Consider the following 19,802-nt stretch of genomic DNA (forward strand, 5'->3'; position numbering starts at 1 on the left):
GTAGCTATTATGGTGTCTTGGACAAATAAGCGCTTGTTAATGATTCATCCTAGCAGCATCGACCCTTCAAGTCAGCTGGAGCCCAATCCTGGGTCTCCAGTGCTCCTTATTCCTGGTCATGAAGTTTCAGAGGAGGCTCTCCCTGCAGCATCCAGAGCAGCATCACTGTCCTTAACAAGGACTCCATCTGGAGCTAGCTGTGACACAGCCATAGCTCTTCTGGAGTGTCTTTGCAACCACCGTCCCCCTTTCCTGGAATACTCTCCCTCTGCCCCTTCCTCTAACCCCATTCCATTGTTTGAGGTTCACCCCCTCCACTAAGTGTGCTTTGAGGCCCCAGTGACTTCCCTTTTCCCTGAACTCCTATTTACTTTCCTGATAGTCTCAGTGGCACAAAGAAGGAGAGTTATTTCGGAACACCATATGGGCTCACAGGTTGAGCATGGGGAAGGGCCTTAGAACTTATCTAACAGACTCAGAAAGTCAAATGACTTGCTCAAGACCACACAGGTTACACGGTGGCTGAGTCAGAATTAGAATCTAGGTCTTTTCCCATTGTCCTGCCAGGGCTTCCATTTTGCTACACCAGCTACAATGTGTGTTGGTCTCTGGTTGGTACCTCATGTAGAACGTCATTCCCTCTGAGCCCCCAGTAGGTTTGGGCCATCATCTAAGGGCACAACATCTCCTTACTGGCTAATGGGATTCCCAGAGCTGTGATGGGACCCAAAAGCTTGTCAGATAAGGGATGTTCTGCCCTTAGGCACAATGACCACAATAAACTAAGGAGAACAAGTCAAACCTCAGCTTTCAGTTGACAACAAAAGCATCAACACATACCAGGGAACTTACTATTATTTGTTTCTTGATTACTTGATGACTTGATTAACTTTTTTTTTTTACACTTTTACCTTCTGTCTAAGTCTCATCAGGGTTAAGTGACTTGCCCAGGATCACACAGCTAGGTCCCATTAACTTTTACCTTAATATTCAAGGATTTGCCATGTGGCCTCAGTGAATTGTCATAATCCAAAGAGCTGATGTGTACAACCAGAAAGTTTTACATACATTATCTCAGCCAACCACCAAATGAATTTTCACCCAATCTGTAGTCCCTGTTTGTTTATACTAATAAGTATGATTGGAATTTAACAATTCAACACACATTTATTAAATATCTACACTATGGCAACTCGAAACCTCCTGAGGTGCCAGGCCTGATGTTTAGGCTGAGGGTTGTCTCACTGTCTCCACGTCCTCTTCCCTCCTCTGAGGTCCAGGAAGGAAGGATGCCGACAAGCTGGAAAGTGTCCAGAGGAGGAGGACCAGGAGCAAACCAGTTGAAGGAGCTAGCCAGGTTTAGAAGAAGATCAGGTGAGGGGGATGGAGTAGAATGGACAGCTTATCCTAGATCTCAAGGAAAGGCTTGTAGAATTCCAGCTTTTGAAGCTTTGTCTATCTGGAAGAGGAATTTACCAGGTTCGGATAGGCCCCAGAGGGCAGAAGGAAGTGCAAGCAATGGGAAGAAGGGGTCCAGTGAAAACTTTCCTACTCATCTCCTTAAGATCTTTCCAAAAGGCTGGATGATGTTTTAGGGGGAAATCTTTGTTGCTTATAAGTATCTGTTGATCTAATGAAGTCACTTGCCAAAGAAAGGAAGCCTGGTAGAAGGAGATTATGAATTCGAGTTCTGCCCCTAGTACTTACTGGCAATGTGACCCTGGACAAGTCATTTCTCACTGCCCCAGGCAACTGCCTCTCAAAGCCTAGAATTTATAGAATAGCCTCAGGGGATCCCCTACAGTGATGAAGTCATAGGCCTACACCCAGTCCCAAAGGGCCAAACCCTAAGGACTCATTCAAGATTCAAAGTCTTGAATAACGGCTGGGCTAAGCAGCAGGTTTCTTTTCATCTCCCACCCATCTAGTCCAGAAAGGTCTGGGAGGATAGTACTTTGGGCCCGGTGGAGCTCCACAATGATTCATCATCAAATGAATGGCCACCAGAATACTGTGCCTATCAACTCCTACACAGATCCCCTGATGAATATGTGCAAACCCTCCATCCTTCTCTGGGCCTCCCCACCTTCTTTGTGTCACAGACCTCCTGGCAATCTGGACAGTACAAAGGCTTCTGGTCCATAGATTGGGAGTTCCTAGAGGGCAGGGACTTCCGGAGGCCCCTTTCTTTGCATCTCAAGAGCTCAGATGATGTCAGGCACAGTGAATTGGATAATGTTCAATGAATAAAAAAATATGGAAGATTGCACAGGAAAGGGATCATACTGGACTAGTTGGGAGAAGATGGTTTCAAGTTTAAAAAATGTAAGTTTCCAGCCCCTGCTCTAGGCACTGATCTTGACCAACTCCTAAATGAAGGCTTCACTGACCAGGGCTGACCCTGCCAGCGCAGACTGTCTCCATTGGGGCCAATTTCCTACTTGACCATTTAGTGCCTTCAGGGCAAGGCCACCAGCAGAAACATGGTACCTCCCACAGCTCTGGGCACGATGTCCGGCAATACAAGTGGATGGGAGCTCTAATTTCATCTGACCCCACAGAGGAAACCCCAGAGATACCTCAGGGCCCTGGTTCTCTGACAGCCCCACACTAGAAGAGCAGGAAACAGGGGCTTAGGCTCTGACCACCCAAGACTTCTTCCTCCCTGTTGGAGGCCATTCAACCCACATAGAAGAGGCCCCTTCTGTGGAGGATGAGCTTCTTCAGACCTCTGCCCACGTGGAGCCTTGGGACACTGCATGGTCTCCTCACTGACGTTCACGATCACTCCAAAGAGCTGTACTAGGGGGCAGCTGGATGGCTCAGTGGATTGAGAGCCAGGCCTAGAGATGGGAGGGTCTGGGTTCAAATCTGGCCTCAGATACTTCCTAGCTGTGTGACCCTGGGCAAGTCACTTGACACCTGCTTTAGAACCAATACCTAGTATTGATTCTAAGATGGAGGGTAAGGGTTAAAAACCAAAGAAGAGCTGTAATATTCCACACGTGGAAGAATGCCAACTGCCCAAATGGGCTGATGAACCCCATGAGTAAATGGTGGTTCCTAATTATGCTTCTACTACTTCTTGCTCAAGGCCATGACCTTGGAGGGTCATTGTCATTCTTCCTCTTATCATGATTCTGGACAGCTCTTGCTGCTAGATAATGAGGCAGGCCTGCCTTGGGACAGAAGGATCAATGGATCCCAAAGTGTTGCTTAGTGCAAAGCCACCATCTAACTGTCTGGTTGTTTTCTGTTAGTCGTGTGGCACAGAGAGGGTCGGAGCAGCAGAAGATGCCCATACCCAGGGCCATGGCAAGCCACGGGCTGAGGCAAGTGGGCTGTGGCAGCTTTGTGACATGGGTGTTGGGAAAGGAGGTAAGCTAGTGAGGGAGATGATAGAAAGAGAGCCTGAATGCCACCCTGGTACTTGAGATGTATCCAGGACTTCCATGGAGGTCATACAGGAGAACATGGAGAAGATACTCAGGATGTGGAGGTATGGGATGGGGGCAGGCAGGGGTGCCGATCATCACAAGAATGGAGGACTATCACAGATCAGTGGGAGTCTGGCCCTTACTTCCTTCCACTGTAACTTTGAGGGGTTCTCCTACAGCTAACATTCATAGTATCTTGTACCCTGACAGAGAGCCAAATGGAGAACATGAGCCTGCAGAAACAACTTCTCTCTTTGGCCCTACCTTCCCACCCTCGTGAAGTTGTCCAGGCCTGTTCCAGGCACCTGTCTGGCTCTGAGGTAGTTATTAGTGTTAAGGGGATGATTTGATAAAGGGACAGGGAGGTGTCTGAGGATCTAAGAGATGGCTCCCCGAAGGATCTGACCCCATATTTGAATAACTGGCTTTTAAAGACTGGCTTTGTCTTGATGCCTCTCCCAGAGGGCTCGACATAAGAAGGAAGGATGGGCCATTCTTGCCCTGTTAGACTTCCTTGCTCTCTCTCTCTTTTTTTTTTTTTTAAACCCTTGTACTTCAGTGTATTGTCTCATAGGTGGAAGATTGGTAAGGGTGGGCAATGGGGGTCAAGTGACTTGTCCAGGGTCACACAGCTGGGAAGTGGCTGAGTCCGTTCCTTGCTCTCTTTTAGAAAGCTAGATCACAGTGCAGAATCACAGAGCAGGCTCTGGGCAGTGAGGGCTTCTTTTTGGGGACGGTTTCCTTAGTCCTAGAGGCTCTTAATGGCATGATGAAGCAGAAGAATCTAGAAAGCCACATGAGCTTCCCCACCTCTGTTCTGGATCATTTTCTTCTTTTTGAAGTCACAAATCTTCTTGTATCACCTCAAGTCCCTCACAGGACCCATTTCCTCCCCTTCTCAGCTGAGAATCTTGCTTCAGGCTTTACAGAGAAACTTCAGGCTACTGGCAATGAGTTTCTCCCTCTTCCTTCTTCTCCCACATTTCAGTACCACCCCTACCTCTCTTCTCTGTGGTTAAAATTTCTGCTATCAAGGAAGCTGCCCTCTCCCCTCCAAGACTAAGCCCTCTGCATGGGCCTTTGACTCCAACTCTTCCATCCTCTGGCAGGTTGCCCCTTTCCCTCTGTGACTTCCTTCCTTCCTTCCTTCCTTCCTTCCTTCCTTCCTTCCTTCCTTCCTTCCTTCCTTCCTTCTCTGTCTCTCTCTTTTTCCCTTTACCTTCCATCTTAGAATCAATCAATACAAAAATTATGTATTGGTTCTAAGGCAGAAGAGTGCTGAGGACTAGGCAACTAGCTTTAAGTGACTTGCCCAGGGTCACACAGCTAGGAAGTATCTGCAGCCCAATTTGAGACCAGGCCTGGATCTGTATCCACTGAGCCATTTACCTGCCCCAATCTTCTTTTTAATCTCTCCATCTACCGACTCCTTCCCTGCTGCCAATAAACATGTCAAAATTTTCTCCCATCCTTGGACAACTGCTATTGGACTCTACCAGTTGCACAAACTAGCATTTCATAACTCTACTCCTTTTTCTGTTAAACTCCATTAAAATGTCATCTACATGGGGCAGCTGGGTAGCTCAGTGGTTGGAGAGCCAGGCCTAGAGACAGGAGGTCGTAGGTTCAAATCCGGCCTCAGACACTTCCCAGCTGGGTGACCCTGGGCAAGTCACTTGACCCCCATTGCCTACCCTTACCACTCTTCCACCTATAAGTCAATACACAGAAGTTAAGGGCTCAAAATAAAAATAAATGAATGAATGAATGAATGAATGAATGGATAAATAAATAAATAAATAGATGTCATCTACATGGCCTCAGATGTGTGACCCTGGGCAAGTCATTTCACCCCAGTCGGCTAGCCCTTAGTATTAATTCTAAGACAGAAGGTAATAGGTGAAAAAAAAAAGTCATCTCTGCTACCTCTTGTTCTCTTCTAAACCCTCTGCAATCTGCCTTTGGACTTCATCATTCATCTGAAGTTGCTTTCTCTAAAGTCATCAGTATTCCCTTCATGGCTAAATGCAATGGTCTTTTTTCAATCCTCCTCTTCATCTGGAACTGCTAAGTGCCCTTTCAGGCAGGCCAGTAGTCTCTCCTCTCTGGACTTTCAAGCCACCGCTCTCTCTGATTTCTCCTCTCACCTGTCCGCCTTCTTCTCAGTGGCCTTTGCCCATTCATTATCTCTGTCATGGACCAACGACTAAATCTCGTTTCTGCCTTCACATCTCTCCTCTCTTAGAGCCAGCCTCCTGCTTGAGGCCTTACCATCTCTCAGCTGGGCAGATGATTCACAGATCTAGCCTTCCTGCCCCAGTCTCTCTACTGGCCTCCAGGCCCTCATCTCCAACTGCCTTTCAGACATCTCGAACCCGACCCGTCCAAAACAGAAGTGATGATCGTCCCCCCTAAGCTCTCCCAGCTCCTTCCTTCCCTATTCCTGCGGAAGGAAGGCAACCCCATCCTTCCAGGCCTCGGGCCCACAAGCAGGAGTCATTCCGGATGCCTCCATACCTCTCCCCATGTCTGCCGAGGATCTGTGTGCCACCACTGCAAGGCAGACCCTCATCATCTCACACTGCCTGCCTCCAGTCTCTCCCCACTCCGATCCCCCCTCCATTCAGGAGCCAAGGTGATCTTCCTGAAATTCAGGCCAATCCTGTCCTCCTCCCACCCCCTCTCAATAAACTCTAGTGGCTCCTCATAGTCTCCAGGATCCAAATGTTCTTTTTGGCATTCAAACCTCCCTTCCTTGTCTTTGTACAGCTTACTTCCCCCCCTGCTCTTCGATCTAGGAACATCGGCCTCCCGGCTGTTCCACGTCTCAGCTCCCGGCGCTTTTTCTGGCTGTAATCTCCTCCCCAGCTTCAACTAGGGACCTCCCTGGCTTCCTCTAAGTCCCAACTAAAAATCCCACTTTCTGCAGGAAGCCTTCTTTGACCCCTCTTCATTCTCGTGCCTTTTCTCAGTTAATTCTTTCCCGTTTACCCAGTATATGACTTTCTTTGTATATATTTACTGGTCTCAGTAAATCATAAGCTCCTTCAGAGCAGGGACTGACTTTTTGTATCTCCATGGCCTAGTGAGGTGACTGGCACACAGTAGGTGTTTAAGAGAGATTTACTGATTGGTTGATGAATCGAGCTCCCTCCTTCAAACGTCTCAGCACCTGGCTGGCAAAATGATTGTTCTAAAATGAGGCGGGTCCGGCCATGTCATCCTTTTACTCAATAAATAAATCCAAGCAGCTCTCTATTTCATCTATAAACCCATTGGCTTGGCAGTGAAAGTTCTCTGGTGGTTGGCTTCTTCCTACCTTTCCAAAACAACTCTGAGGTTTTATTTCATACCCAGCAAGCTGTCAAAGATGAGAAAAGATGGGAATATTTGGAAGGACGGAAGGAAGATAGACACAGTAGCACACTGTTGGTGCAGTGGTGACTTAATGCAACCATTTTAGACCGAAATTTCAAATTAGGCCAAAGTGATCCAAAGGGCCTAAGGGCAGGCATATGCCTTAAGAAATCACTGATCAAAGGAACAGTCCTGTCTGTACCAAAATATTTTTCACAGAAGTATTGTTAGCAGCAAAAAAACTAGGAACAGGGGGTAGCTGGGTAGCTCAGTGGATGGAGAGCCAGGCCTAGAGACAGGAGGTCCTGGGTTCAAATCCGGCCTCAGACACTTCCCAGCTGTGTGACCCTGGGCAAGTCACTTGATCCCCATGGCCCACCCTTAACACTCTTCCACCTATAAGCCAATGCACAGAAGTTAGGGGTTACAAAACAAAACAAAACAAAACAAAACAAAACAAAACAAAAAAACTAGGAACAAAGTAGATGTACATTGCCCAGAGAATGGCTAAATAAGATTCGGTACATGAATATAACAAGTTATTCATTACTGTGCTGCAAAAAACCAACATGATGAACAGTGAGAAACAAGGACTTACCTGAACTGATGCAAAGTGAAATCAGCAGACCCAAGAAAAACATATTTACAAGTCCAACAATGTAAATGGAAAGAATCAGTGCAGAGAGCAAAAACCAAAGGAAAGGAATAGGCTTGGCTACAAAGAAGAAGCAGGAAAAGATGTATCCCTCGCTACATCTTTGTAGAGGTCAGAGTTTACAGAACTAGAACATGGCACAAATTGCCAGATTTTTAAAAATATGTTAATAGAGGCTGATTTTTTTCCTTAAAAAAAATTTTTTTTTAAATATGGGATGATTCTCTGAGAGGAGGAAGAGGAGGAATACGGGGAGAAATTTTGGGGATGTAAAACCCAAAAGGTTTCAATGAAATTAAGTCTTTAAAAAAAGCCTAAACTTAGGTCCTCCTTTCTATAGATGCCTTTTGGACAGCAGGCGACTTTTCAAAAAATGAGTAAATTATATTTCCAAAAAATCCTCCTTAATGCACAAAGAGCTTTTCAGGAGCCCTTCTCCTGAAAACCAAAACCAGCAGTTGGTGCCTCCTCCCTGTTCCAGTGACTTTGTAGATGTCTGCACATCCTTTCTGCTCTTGGGGATTCCTACTGATCATAGATTTAGAGCTGGAAGGGATCTCAGGGGCTATCTTGTACAGCCCCTTTATTTTACATATGAAGAAACTGAGGCTCAGTGAGGCCAAGTGCCTTGGGTCAGGAGGGTCAGCACTGAACACAATGCCAGCAGGAGGTAATTAACAAAAAACTGTTTTTCTTCCATCCTCCCCTTTTCCCCTCTTCTCTCTTTCTTTCCATCTTTCTTTTATTCTTTCCTCTGTACTTTTTTCTTCTTCCCTCCCTTCCTTCTTCCTTCATCCCCTCTGTCCATCCTTTCTTCCCCTTTTCATTCTTCCCTCCCTCCTTTCTTCTGTTTCTCCACTCTGTCCATCCTTTTTTCCTCCCTTCCCTCCTTTTCTTCTTCCCTCCCTCCTTTTCCTTCCTCTCTCCTTCGTTTATTCTCTCCCTTCCTAGTTGCAAACTGAGGAAGTTTTCATGTCCCCCTGGCTATTTCAGGAGAAGGGCTCCTGAAAAGCTCTTTGTGCATTAAGGAGGATTTTTTGGAAATATAATTTACTCATTTTTTGAAAAGTCTCCGGCTGTCCAAAATGACTTTTCCTCATTCTTCCAAACGAGGTTACATTCCAGGCAAACGAATCTGCTTCCTCTCCTGGCTTACTCACTGCCGACTCAGACAAAGCTTTCATCCTCTAGCAATGTTCCTTCCTCCAAGAACTCTCTTTTCTTTTCTATTCAGTACCTTGATGGCCAAAAGGTAAGCCTATCTATCACCTCTTTGGTGGCAGAATCCCTCTTTGATTTTTTTCTAAAAATCTTACTTTCTATCTTAGAACCAATACCGTGCATATTAGTCCAAGGCAGAATGAACAGCAAGGGTTAGGAAGCCGGGATAGTGACTTGCCTGGGATCATACTGCTAGGAAGTGGCTGAAGCCAAATTTGAACTCAGGACCTCCCATTTCTAGGCCTGGCTCTCAATCCACTGAGGTGCTAGCTGGCCTCTTTGATTAGGACAATAAGGGTTTGAACACATTTTTCCTCTGGGATCCCTGTCACCACCAGGTCATGAAGCCACCATTTAGAGCTGAGGAACAATTTGTCTGAAGCATCTCAAACAGATACAGGGCAGCTTGGTTTTAGAATGCCATCTTCCCCATCCCATGGGGTGATGCCAACCTGTCAGGTTGCACACAGACCAATGATGGTTAGAAGCCTCGGGATTCTTTTTTCCTTCTGGAACATCTTGCTTTTCCAACATGAACCAAATCTACTCTTCTGTCAGCCATCCCACGGTGATTGGGACATCCCATATGCATATAAATAGATAATAGAAATATAGAATAATAGAAATAATAAATATAGAATCTCCCACCAACTAATCCTACCTGCTCCATGAACATCGCCTCGCTGAGCAGAACACAAGGAATCAATCCGTCAACAAGCTTTTATTTGGAGAGGCTCCTCTCTAGGTGCTGCGCTAAGAACTGGGCATAAAAAACGAGTGGGGGAGCACACAGAGACACGGCCGGTACCCTCACAGAGCTGCCAGTTGAAGGGGAGGGACAGGACGTCTATAACAGGCTCTTGTATGCACACAGCCAGTACAAGGGGAACCGAAGGGCATGGTTTCTTCTGGCTCCATTTGCTTCTAAATATTCCTGTTTCTGACGGGCAAACTGGATGTACTGTGGCACTCAGAGCCAGTAGGACCCGGGCTCAATCCCACCTCCTGCTCCCTTTACTACCCTGTGGGCTGGGGCAGAAGTCTTTGCCCTGGGAGAACTCACACTGGACATGTGAAGAGCCCCCTGTGTGGAAGGAAGGTGACAGATAATGAGGGGAAGAGGAGGGCTGGGCCTCCCAGGAGGTTGGGAGGGAAGGAATTTCCAAAGTGGGCATGAGGGAGAAGGAGCTCCAGACTGGCTGGGGACACAGGAAGCACATGGACAACTGTGGGCCAGAATGGAGCCTGTCTGCACCGGACTCCTGAGTGGGGTAGCCAGAGTTCTTGTTTGGCCAGGCACGGGGGAGAGTGAGGAGGGGTGTAAGAGCCTCAGGTGACTGATTCTTGGAGCTCCCTCTGACCTCTAGAATCAACTATCAAGGCCTCTGTTGGGCCTTGGGAAGCTCAATCTAGCTCTCTTTCTTGCCATATTGGATGTCATTCTTTCCACAATCCAGCTGAATGTCCTTCTCACACCATTCTCCATCTCTGTGTCATTGCCTTGCCCCCCCTCCCCCCAATGCCTTTATATTCCCTCTTGAAATGGAATAAGGGATAGAATGCTGGAGTTAGGAATCGAGAAGATATGAGTTCAAGTCCTACCTCAGATTCTTCCTGGGGAGTCTAGGATTAAAGGAAAAAGTGACCATTCACTCATGATTGACTTGATAGGAAAAGTGTTGTTTCTGGAGGAATTAGGAGGGACTATTCCTTTTTCTTCTCAGCCCCCCTTCCCATCCTCCCCCCAACTCAAACCCTAAATTGAATGACTCACTCGGCATTGAAAGAGCATCTTACAGAGGGTGGTGCAGCCTTGCTAGTAAAGCCATGGATCTTTAAACCTGTATGAGGGTCCAAGCTTCCGACACCAACTGATTGCCTGCAGCTCCATTATAAATGCCTTGTTGGGCCTCAATAAATAGCCATATGTATTGTTTAAAAAAAAAAAAAGACTTGGGGAAGGAAGTAATTTAATTTCTGTCAGACTCAGTTTTCTCAACTGAAAAGTGGGTATCAAGGCAGGCCCTACCTCACTGGATTCTGGTGAGGATCAGCATGGATGATGGGTGTGAAGCACTTTGCAAACTTGAAAGCACCATGTATTGGGACCATCCATCATTTCTTTGGCTCTTCCAAACAACTCTGTGAGGCAGACTCTACGGGCTATCATTATCCTCACTGAGGAGGAGTCACCACATGGGGGTCACCACACGGTAGGACCTACACAGGCCAGTTCTTCTTAAGATGCCACGTTGCCACTGCAGCAACAAAATGTCTAGAAGAATCCACGAGGCCATGAAAACCCATTAAGGAGCACAGGGCTGGGTCCTGCCTGAAACGCTAAACCAAGTGAGATGGCGGCCATGTGGCCTGACAGCGAGCGGGAATTGGCAGCTTCGGAACGAGGAGAGAAGACGTTCCCCAGAACAGAGTCACAGAGCTCGGTGCCAAGATCCTAATGGACTAAACAGGGGCCTGGCAGGAGAGCCTTCTCGGGGGGCCTCCCACGCCACCGATGCGCCATCTCCCCATGGCTGCCATTTTTTTTTGGCTGATCCCCAGCTCTCTCTCCTCATCTCCCATCTCCTGGCTTCCTCTGAGGCTCAGCTCAAATCCCTTCTTTTGCAAGAAGCCTTTCCTGCCCCTCCTTAATTCTCCTGCCTCTAGTCTGAGCTTAACTATCCCCACTGATGCAGTTCCTATGTACTCCTTTGCATTTTGTCTTCTCAATTCACCTGGGAGCTCCCTGAAGGCTGCAGGGGTGGGGGGGTGGGGGGCTCTCTTTGTACCTCCAGCACTCAGCGCAGGGCCTGGCACATAGTAGGTGCTGAAAAACTGCTCACTGACTACAAGGCTCCAATGAGAATAACCCCACCTTAGGGAGTCATGAAGGGAATCCTCTCCCAATAAAGTCTCGGTGCTCAAGAATAGCAGGGAGGCCCCCCCCCCCCCCCCGTGTCCTCTGCGCCTCCTCGGAGCTCCTGGCGCTCCTCAGCAATACCGGCCACCGGGCACTCAGGGGATACGGCCCTCTGTGCCATTTTTTCCTTTCATGGCAGCTTTTTGATGGCACAGACTCTCATTTCTCTGAGTCCCAGGTAGCCGCTTAAATGTTCCTCTACCTGGAAGATGCTGGAAAAATGCTTCTGAGGGATGATGACGCAGAAACAATGATAGACAGACGCCCTTAGAGCACGGGCATAAGAGCCCAGGGAAAGGCCTCGTGCTGCGATAGGATTCTGCCTCCCCCACGCCCCCGCCTCAATTTCCTGATCTACAATATGAGAGAATGAGCACGGATGACTTCTAACGCCTCTTCTAGCTCGAGAATCCTGGGATTCTGGGCAACCCTGACCTTCAAGATTGAGCAGCAACAGCAGCAGAGAAAGGAAAGAGCCCCCCAGAGCCATTACTCCCCCCTCTACGCGGCAGAGCGGGGCGGAGCAGAACATTTAGCTTGCCTCATTTTCTCCCGCTCACAGATATCATTTGTACCAAGACATATAATAGGGGGAAAAAAGCGAATATCCCTGGCAACTAATGGCACGAGGCAAGGCTTCTGGTGACAGAGATCTTCCTGAAGCACAGCGATGGCCAAAGGGCAGGACCAATCTCAACAAAGAAGGGAGGGAGGCAGGCTGGAGCCTCGCTGCCTGCCATCTTAGTCACCAAAACAAGCAAGCAGAAATGAAAATGGCAAGGCTGGTCCTGGGAGAAGAAACCAATTCAGTGACAGCTCAAGTAATTAGTGCCAAATCAAAACCGGCACCACCGGCAGAGGCAAATAAAGCAGAAAGGCCGTGATATGTAACGGGAAGATTCTCCCCCGGAAGGCAGCCAGCCAGCATCTCCCGGCAACCCCATCAGGGTGAGGATAGACCTTGACAAAGCAAAGCTTCAGACTTTAAATATCTAGAAAACAACTTGAGCAAACAAAGATGATCTGGGTTTTAGATTGCACACGTCCAGGAGAACGCAAAAGCCATTTACACAAGCAAATATCTAGAGAGACTAAATTAAGCTCCGCCTGTTCTGCCTCAATGGGCCGGGGCCTGATGTGATAGGAAAAGAAGGGTTTCAGAGACAAACACTAAGAAATTGCCAACAGCACAAAGCTGGCCTCTTTATGAAGGTGCAAAGCCCTCATTCCCAAATGGAAACCATGGAGAAATATTAAGGGAGCCAGTTACTGGGCAGCCTCCGGGCAGCTCAAGGCTCTCGGACGCTGGCCTCTTGCTTCCAGGCTCCTGGGATGTTGTTGAGGTGTTAGGGTGGGGGCAGACCTGCCTCCCTGCCTCCCCCCTGCCTCAGGAGTGACGGGATCACTCCTGGTCCATCTGGCGGCTGTTCTCCACAGCCTCCTAGACTCCGGCTCCATCTGGACTCCATCTAGGGCCAAGTCTCCATTTCCAGACTTCAGGAAAACAGTTTATAGCATGGCATCTCAAAAGGCTGCGTGTGCTCATTTTGAATTGTCCTCTAACCTCTTCAAGTATTTAGGGTTTCTCTCCATTTGAAATGAACCACCTGAAGGCAGGGGGTCGAGCCCTTCTTCGGTGTCCCAGGGTGCACCCAAGGGGAAGGGGAAGCCTTCCCGCAGCAGAAGTGCCCAAGTCAATGGAAGGCCCACTTGAGAAAAGGAGTGAACTTCCTCCAGTTCGGGTTGACCCAAGGGTTGGACAGTTGAGAAAGTGAGGCCCAGAGAGGGGAAGCATCTTGCCCCAGGTCACACGGCCAGGAAATGGCAGAACCTGAATTTGAACTCTTGTCATACTGAATGAACAGTGGCTTCGGAAGACTCTAAATAGCAGAGTCTACTCTGCTATACTCTACTTCAGGAGAAGAGTTCCCTCATCTGGGAGCTCCCCCCACCAATTAAACCCCAGGCCCAATGCCCATCCCTTTCCCTAGTCAACGCGTGAGACGCTCTGGTCTTTTCTCGTTCTCCATATCCAATAAGGGGCCTCATCCTGGCAATCCTCCCTCTGAAGGGGGCCCCCCTTACCTTCCTATGACAATAGCCTTCCTAATGGTCTCCTTATCTGTTTTCTTCACAATCCCAAACCCAGCTTCTGCAACTACAATGGAGAGCAATCTTCCTAGGACCTGGACCCGAAAAGCACTTGCAGGTTCCTGGTTGTCACCCAGAAGCCGAGAGAGGGTCTCTCTCCCTACTGCTTCCGCCAAGCGAGTGGGCCTCTGCCCGCCCTGCTCCTGCCATCCCCGCTTTTCTGCCTCCTCAATTCTTCCTCGCCTCTAAGGCTTCATTGGGCAGCTCCTTCTCCAGGAAGCTCCCCTTCCCCAACTCAGTCTCATTCATTCATTTACTACAAAGACACATAAGGCACTACTTTGCTGTAGCTCGTTCTGGGAAGATGGGAGACAAGGACCAAGAAGCTTTCTTGTAGCTCTGAACTGAGAGGGAGGGGAGAGACCCTGTGAGGAGGGGTCCTGGGGGAGGAGAGGGCTGGGATCACAAGAGAATTTCCTTTTCTCCTAAAGCCTTGATTCCATGGAATGCATCTGTCCCAGGCTAAGGTATAGTCTTGTTTTCTCTCTCTCTCTTTTTTTTCCTCCTAAAGTCTCACTACTTCTTGTGTTTCTATCAATATCCAGCCCTACAGCCAAAGGCCCAGGAAGTCCCGGATTCAAGTCCTGCCTTAGCCCCATTCTGGCTGTGTGGACAATAGGCAGGTTACCTCTCCCCTCAAGGGCCCTGGGGAAAACTTTAAGATGAAAAGTAACAGAGAAGGTGCTGGTCTGCATTGGCACAGGAGACCTCACCCACCAATGAAATTTGAGGTCCCAGACCCTAGCCTAACGAACACAGGCACCCTAATGGATTTTAAGAGCCGCAAGGACCATCTAGTTCAGTATCCTTATGTCAGAGGAGGCCTGCACATCCCCAGATTTGAACTTGGGCCTTTTGAGTCCTTCTGCTGTACTGCTCTGGCTGGATGAAAAAGAAGTGGCGATTCATTTCCTTCCTTCAGAGGCGGCACTCTGGGTGCCAAGCAGAGACTAGCCCCATGGATGCCGGTGAGGGGGAGACCTGACTCTAGAGCCAGGAGAGCCTCTGGTGGCCCCCACCTCCCACTTTACAAAGGGAAGCTCTCTGGGCTCAGAGCCAGGCTTTGAATACAGGACTTCTTGGCCCATTGGCCCTCTCAGCCATCATTCTGCTTCCCTGCTAAGAACAGACACTGGTCACTGGCAGGGACCACATCTTTAGCGGGCCTCAATGACCCCCTCAGAGCACTTAGTGGGGGTTGGGCCATCAATCTGGCACTCAACAGATATTGGTGGGTTAATGGATTTTTTTTTTTAAACTCCTCCCTTCCATCTTAGAATCAATACTGTATACTAGTTCCAAGGCAGAAAAGTGGTAAGGGCTGGGCCATGGGGGTGAAGTGACTTGCCCAGGGTCACCCAGCTGGGAAGTGTCTGAGGTCAAATTTGAACCCAGGACCTCCCTCCACTGAGCCGCCCAGCTGCCCTAATGGATCTGGGATGCAAGGTTTCTAAGAGATGAAAGTCCCATATTGTAATTCACATAATACAGTCATGAAATTCAAATCCTTAAACTCTTACCAACCTGAAGCAGTTAATAATGACAAATTAAGGAGGCCAAATTAAACAGGTTTTCACAGATGACAGCAGAAACATAAACACAGCACTAATGTATTTCCTTGATTACTAACATTCGTCTTTGGCCTAATGACACCGTGATTTGCCGTGTACCCTCAATAAGTCATTATGTTCTTCATACAGCTGACAATCCTAAGCCCTTCGGGACACCCTCATTTGATTTTTTACAACTCTGCAAGGTAAACAATGCTGGTGCCCTTGTTATCCTCTATTTACAGATGCATAAACTGAGGCTTGGCTGACTCTCCAAGGACAGTTCCTACATCTGAGGCCAGACCTGGACCGATTCTCAGTCTGGTGCTTCTTTCACTCTGACTGTGGCGGATGCCCCTGTTGCAGAATCCTAAGCCCCTTGGGGAGACACAGGCCCCTTGTTGTGCCACATGTCCTCCCAACTCCAGCACTTCAATGGAATCAGGATTTCCCTGGTGCTGATTAGGCTCCTTGGGCTCCCCCGAGGCCAAAGACACCCACAGGAATCCCTCAATTTTGCCCCTTGATCAGCATACTTTTCTGGGGCATAGAGATGGCTCTGGCTGGTCCAAGGGCTGGTCAGGGTTCGAGCACAGTCCTAGTCACAGAATGTACCCGCTTTTCAAGGATCAGCCTAGCTAGCTAAAAGAAGACGCTCATCCCCAGAAAGAAGGCTGGCCCCTTAAGTCAAATCCTGCCTCACAGGCTAACTACCAGAGGTGACTTTGGGCAAGTCACCGACCTCCTTAGTTTCCTTATCTGAAAAATGAGAGGGCCGGATGACCTCTGAGGTCCTTCAGGCTTGAGAGCCAGGAGCCTTTTCAGAGCCATCCCACGTTCCATAAAATCGTGCCTTCACACCACACTGACTGTATCCCCTCACGGAGAATAGACCCTGCCTGGAACTCTTTCCTGTGGGTGCCTGGTACCTTCAGTCCCCCTGGGGAGAAAATGCCAGAGGAAGGCACGATCTGAGACCTGTAAGAGTGCCGCCGGAAGGCATGTGATTTATGGTTCTTTTCATTTTTCCAGTAGCAGAAGGCAAAGGGCTCCAGGATTCAGATTTGTTCCTTCTATCAGTGAAATCTCTTCTGCACTTGTTTTTCTGAATCTGCTCTTTGGGGTGGGGGTGGGGGGTGAGGATGGGTGAAAATGGCACAGAATGACAAGATTTTCAAGGCACGTTAGTTAGCCCAAACCCCAGCTTTGCCCAGCTTGCAGGCAGCCAGCCTGGGGAGACACTATCTCACAGGTCAGGAGAGGAGACATTTTGGGAATTCTGCTTCCCAGCCGGCCTGAAAAAGCCCCGAAGCAGGGCTGGTAACAGCTCATATAGTTCACAAGGTCCTATTTAGGTATTGGGATCTTCTTCACTGGCATCTAAGGAAAGGCTAGCAGAATGGCTGCATCATTTCCACAGATACGAAGCAGCTTTGGGCCCATCCCCAGGGCTGGATACCTGTAAGGAATTCCAAAGGGAAGAAAGTCCCCTCCCCTGGGAAGCTGCAACTTGGGGGGACGAGCCCCGGATCACAGCCAGGGTGTGTCTCCAGCAGGTCTACAATGGGACTTCCCAAATCCTCGGCTCACCCGCCTCTGGGTCCCTCACCCACCATGATGCCTTTCTTGGGGAAAATAAGATTAAAGAAAATCTGCATTCTCTAGGTGGCCAAGCCCTGCTCACCTCCAATAGCGGAAGGACTTCCTGCAGCTATGGGGCTCTGCCAGCCCACTCCCCTAACCTCAGTTTTCTCATCTTGAGCACGAACCTGTCACGTGCCTCTCCTGCTGGCCAGTCGCCCACGGATACCCCATTTCCCATATTGGGGAACCTCTTTGGCTCGCCCGCAGAAAGACCTCGCCTAATCCACCATCGCCCCCCTCCATTGAAACAGCGCCTTCCAGGGCTCAACACGGTAAGTACAGCTCTTGGGGAATAGGAAGGGTGATCGGCGCCTGTCCCTGGGAATCTTCCTCCAGGGACTGGGGAGCTTTTAGAGGGATTGGCACATTGCTCAGTCGGAGCCTGGCCCTGAAGAGGGTGCCAGTAAAAAAAAAAAAAAAAAAGGTGGGGGGGGGAGACCTAGATGGGGAATGGGAAAATGGCTACGACTATGCCCAAGGAGCGCGGTCCGGGGTACACGGTGGCGGCGGCGGCTGATAGCGGGCTCGCGGAACCGTGCCACAGGTCTGTGGCTTCCTCTGATGCCCTGAGGAAGGACCGATCCACAGTGTGCCCACGCCACCAGCGCGGTAGCCACCTCGCGGACCCCTCCTATGGGAGAAAGTCGGGTGAGCCATTGCGGCAGTTCACCTTGGGGAGCTGTGGGCTGACCACCTTGGCGTGCCCAATTGGCCTCTCCAAAGACTATTCCGCAGGGGTGCGGACCCCTTGGGCTCGAGGCTCGGGGGCTGGTCATTTTTTTGTCCCTATCCCTGGGAGCTGATCCAGGAGTCTAAATGGCAACAAAGAGGAAGGCTAAATGGTAACAATGTTCGGGTACCCGCTAGCTCGCAGCCGCCAACCGCCTCTGCCGCCGCAGTGGCCACCGCCTCTGCCGCCGCCGCCGCCAATGCTGCAGCGGGACTTGGCGTCCTTGGTTCTAGGAGCAGCGATACCCTCCCTCCCCCCAGTCTGATGGCGAAGGAGGAGGGGAAAAGTGGGTAGGCGGATCCTCCGGGATCTTCCACCGTACCCTATTTGGGTGGAAGAATGGAATAGGCCAGGTCTTACAGCGAAGACGGCAGGAAATCTGACCCTGGTATTGGGCTCGTCTGTCACTTACGTTAAGGTCACACTGGCTGCGGCGCGTGTGTAAACCCGCCTGGCTGGACCGCGCGTGTGTAAACTCACCCAGAGATGCACACCCTTTTTTGGAGGCAGCGGGGACAGCTGGTCGGGTTCGGCTCTGCACCACTCGCACCCGCGTCGGCTCCATCCATCTCGCTGGGACCACACCGGAGGCCGTGGGCACTAACGGAAACATTGTTATAGCTGAGGAGGCACTGGATGCCCGGCCCAGGTTCCCGGGCTAATTCGAATGGGGTGTGGACGCGCTTTGCCGCAGTGCCCGCTGCCCGCAGTACCGCAATGCGCAGTGCGGCAGGCGGTCACAGCGGACTGCGGCAGCGGTGGCGACAGAGCATCCGCCATGGCTCAGCTGGACACAGCTTGGGTTTGGGACTGCCCACCCAGTCGCCACCGCTGCCACCGGCCACCTGCCTGGACAGCTCGACGGAGGGATGGACGAGGACCAGGAGGATCAGGAGGAGCACGGGAGGCTGATGCGGCAGTACGGTAGCCACGGCTGATGCCCTGACCAGCCTGGAGAGGCAAAGCGAAGCTAGGCTAGGTCGGGGTCAGCGGTCTGCGAACCCGTCTGCTGCCCACGGGGAGCTGCAGGTCTCACCCGACCTGGGGAAGGTGGGGGCACTGGCTGGTAAAGGACAGTGCCCCTCCCCCCAGGGTGGGGGTGACCTAGGTGGCCTGGGCATGCCGCATTGCGGCACTGCCCAGCGCGCACCCAGCGCTGCCCAGCCCGCAATGCGGCAAAGCAGTCGCTTGGGGTGGCTGGCATGGGGTGGGGGAGGGAGCCTGGACTGGGACCCAGGACTGGCCAGGGTGGCCCCTGCGGCCACCCTGCAGCCCCTAGAGGGTCGTGCCAGCCTGCCCCCTGCAGCACCAGTCAGCAGGAGAGGAGGGGCAGCCCAGCCCCCAACGGACAGACAGCGGAATAGCGGTCCGGTCCGGGTCTCCTCCATCCGATCCCAGCCCAGCCCAGCCCAGCCCAGCTCAGCCCAGCTCAGCCCAGCTCAGCCCAGCTTTGCTCTGCCTGACCAGCTCTGCCCTGCTCCGCTCCGCTCTGCTCTGCCTGCCCTGCCCGGCCCCCAGCCTGGCCCGTCCAGTCCTGTCTGGTCCAGCGGCTGCTGCAACAGCCTCCGCAGTGGCGTCGGCGGCTCTGATCGTGCCCGGCCGGCCTGGCCCAGCCCTCTCCTCTGCGGCAGGGCTGCGGCACTGCCTGACTGATGGGGCCGGCTGGGGGATGGCTCCGCTCGGTCCTGCTCGGCCCTGCGGCCTTTGACAAGGCCGGGCCGGGGCCAAGACCCGGCCTGGGGCCCGACAGGGGTTGGGGGAGCGCCCCCTGCCCCGCGGGGGGGCCGGGGGGTGCTTGTTCTCCCCCTTGGCGCGGCTCCGCGGCCCCGCAGGGGAGGGGCACGGAGGCGGGCGCGCGGGGCGGGGCGGGGCCGGGCGCGCGCACTGCGACTGCTCCCGAGGAGTGGGGCTGGGCGTGCGCGGGGCTTTTTTTTTTTTTTTTCCCTTTCCCCTTTCTGAGGGGGGGGGGTGGAAATGGAGAGAGAGGGCGGGGGAGTTCGAAGGAGGAACCGTGCCCCGTGCGCAGGCGCGGAGAGCAAGCCTGGCTCGAGCGCTCTGAAGGGGGCGAGGAGGAGGAGGAGGAGGAGCTGGCGCAGAGGTGAGGGGGATCTGCGTCAGTAGTGGGGCGCGGAGGGGA

General features: G+C 51.1%; 1 protein-coding gene across 1 annotated transcript in view; it reads left to right on the forward strand.

The window, feature by feature from the left end:
• The first annotated feature begins 19,521 nt into the window (after positions 1-19,521).
• KDM2A (lysine demethylase 2A) overlaps positions 19,522-19,802 on the forward strand; it is a 105,323-nt gene continuing 105,042 nt past the window's right edge. Inside the window, exon 1 of the mRNA XM_044680459.1 lies at positions 19,522-19,763. The gene's annotated coding sequence lies outside the window, so the exon portion shown is untranslated. The remainder of the gene's footprint in view (positions 19,764-19,802) is intronic.

The sequence above is a fragment of the Gracilinanus agilis genome, chromosome 6 (assembly GCF_016433145.1).
Source record: "Gracilinanus agilis isolate LMUSP501 chromosome 6, AgileGrace, whole genome shotgun sequence".
Lineage (NCBI taxonomy): Eukaryota > Metazoa > Chordata > Mammalia > Didelphimorphia > Didelphidae > Gracilinanus > Gracilinanus agilis.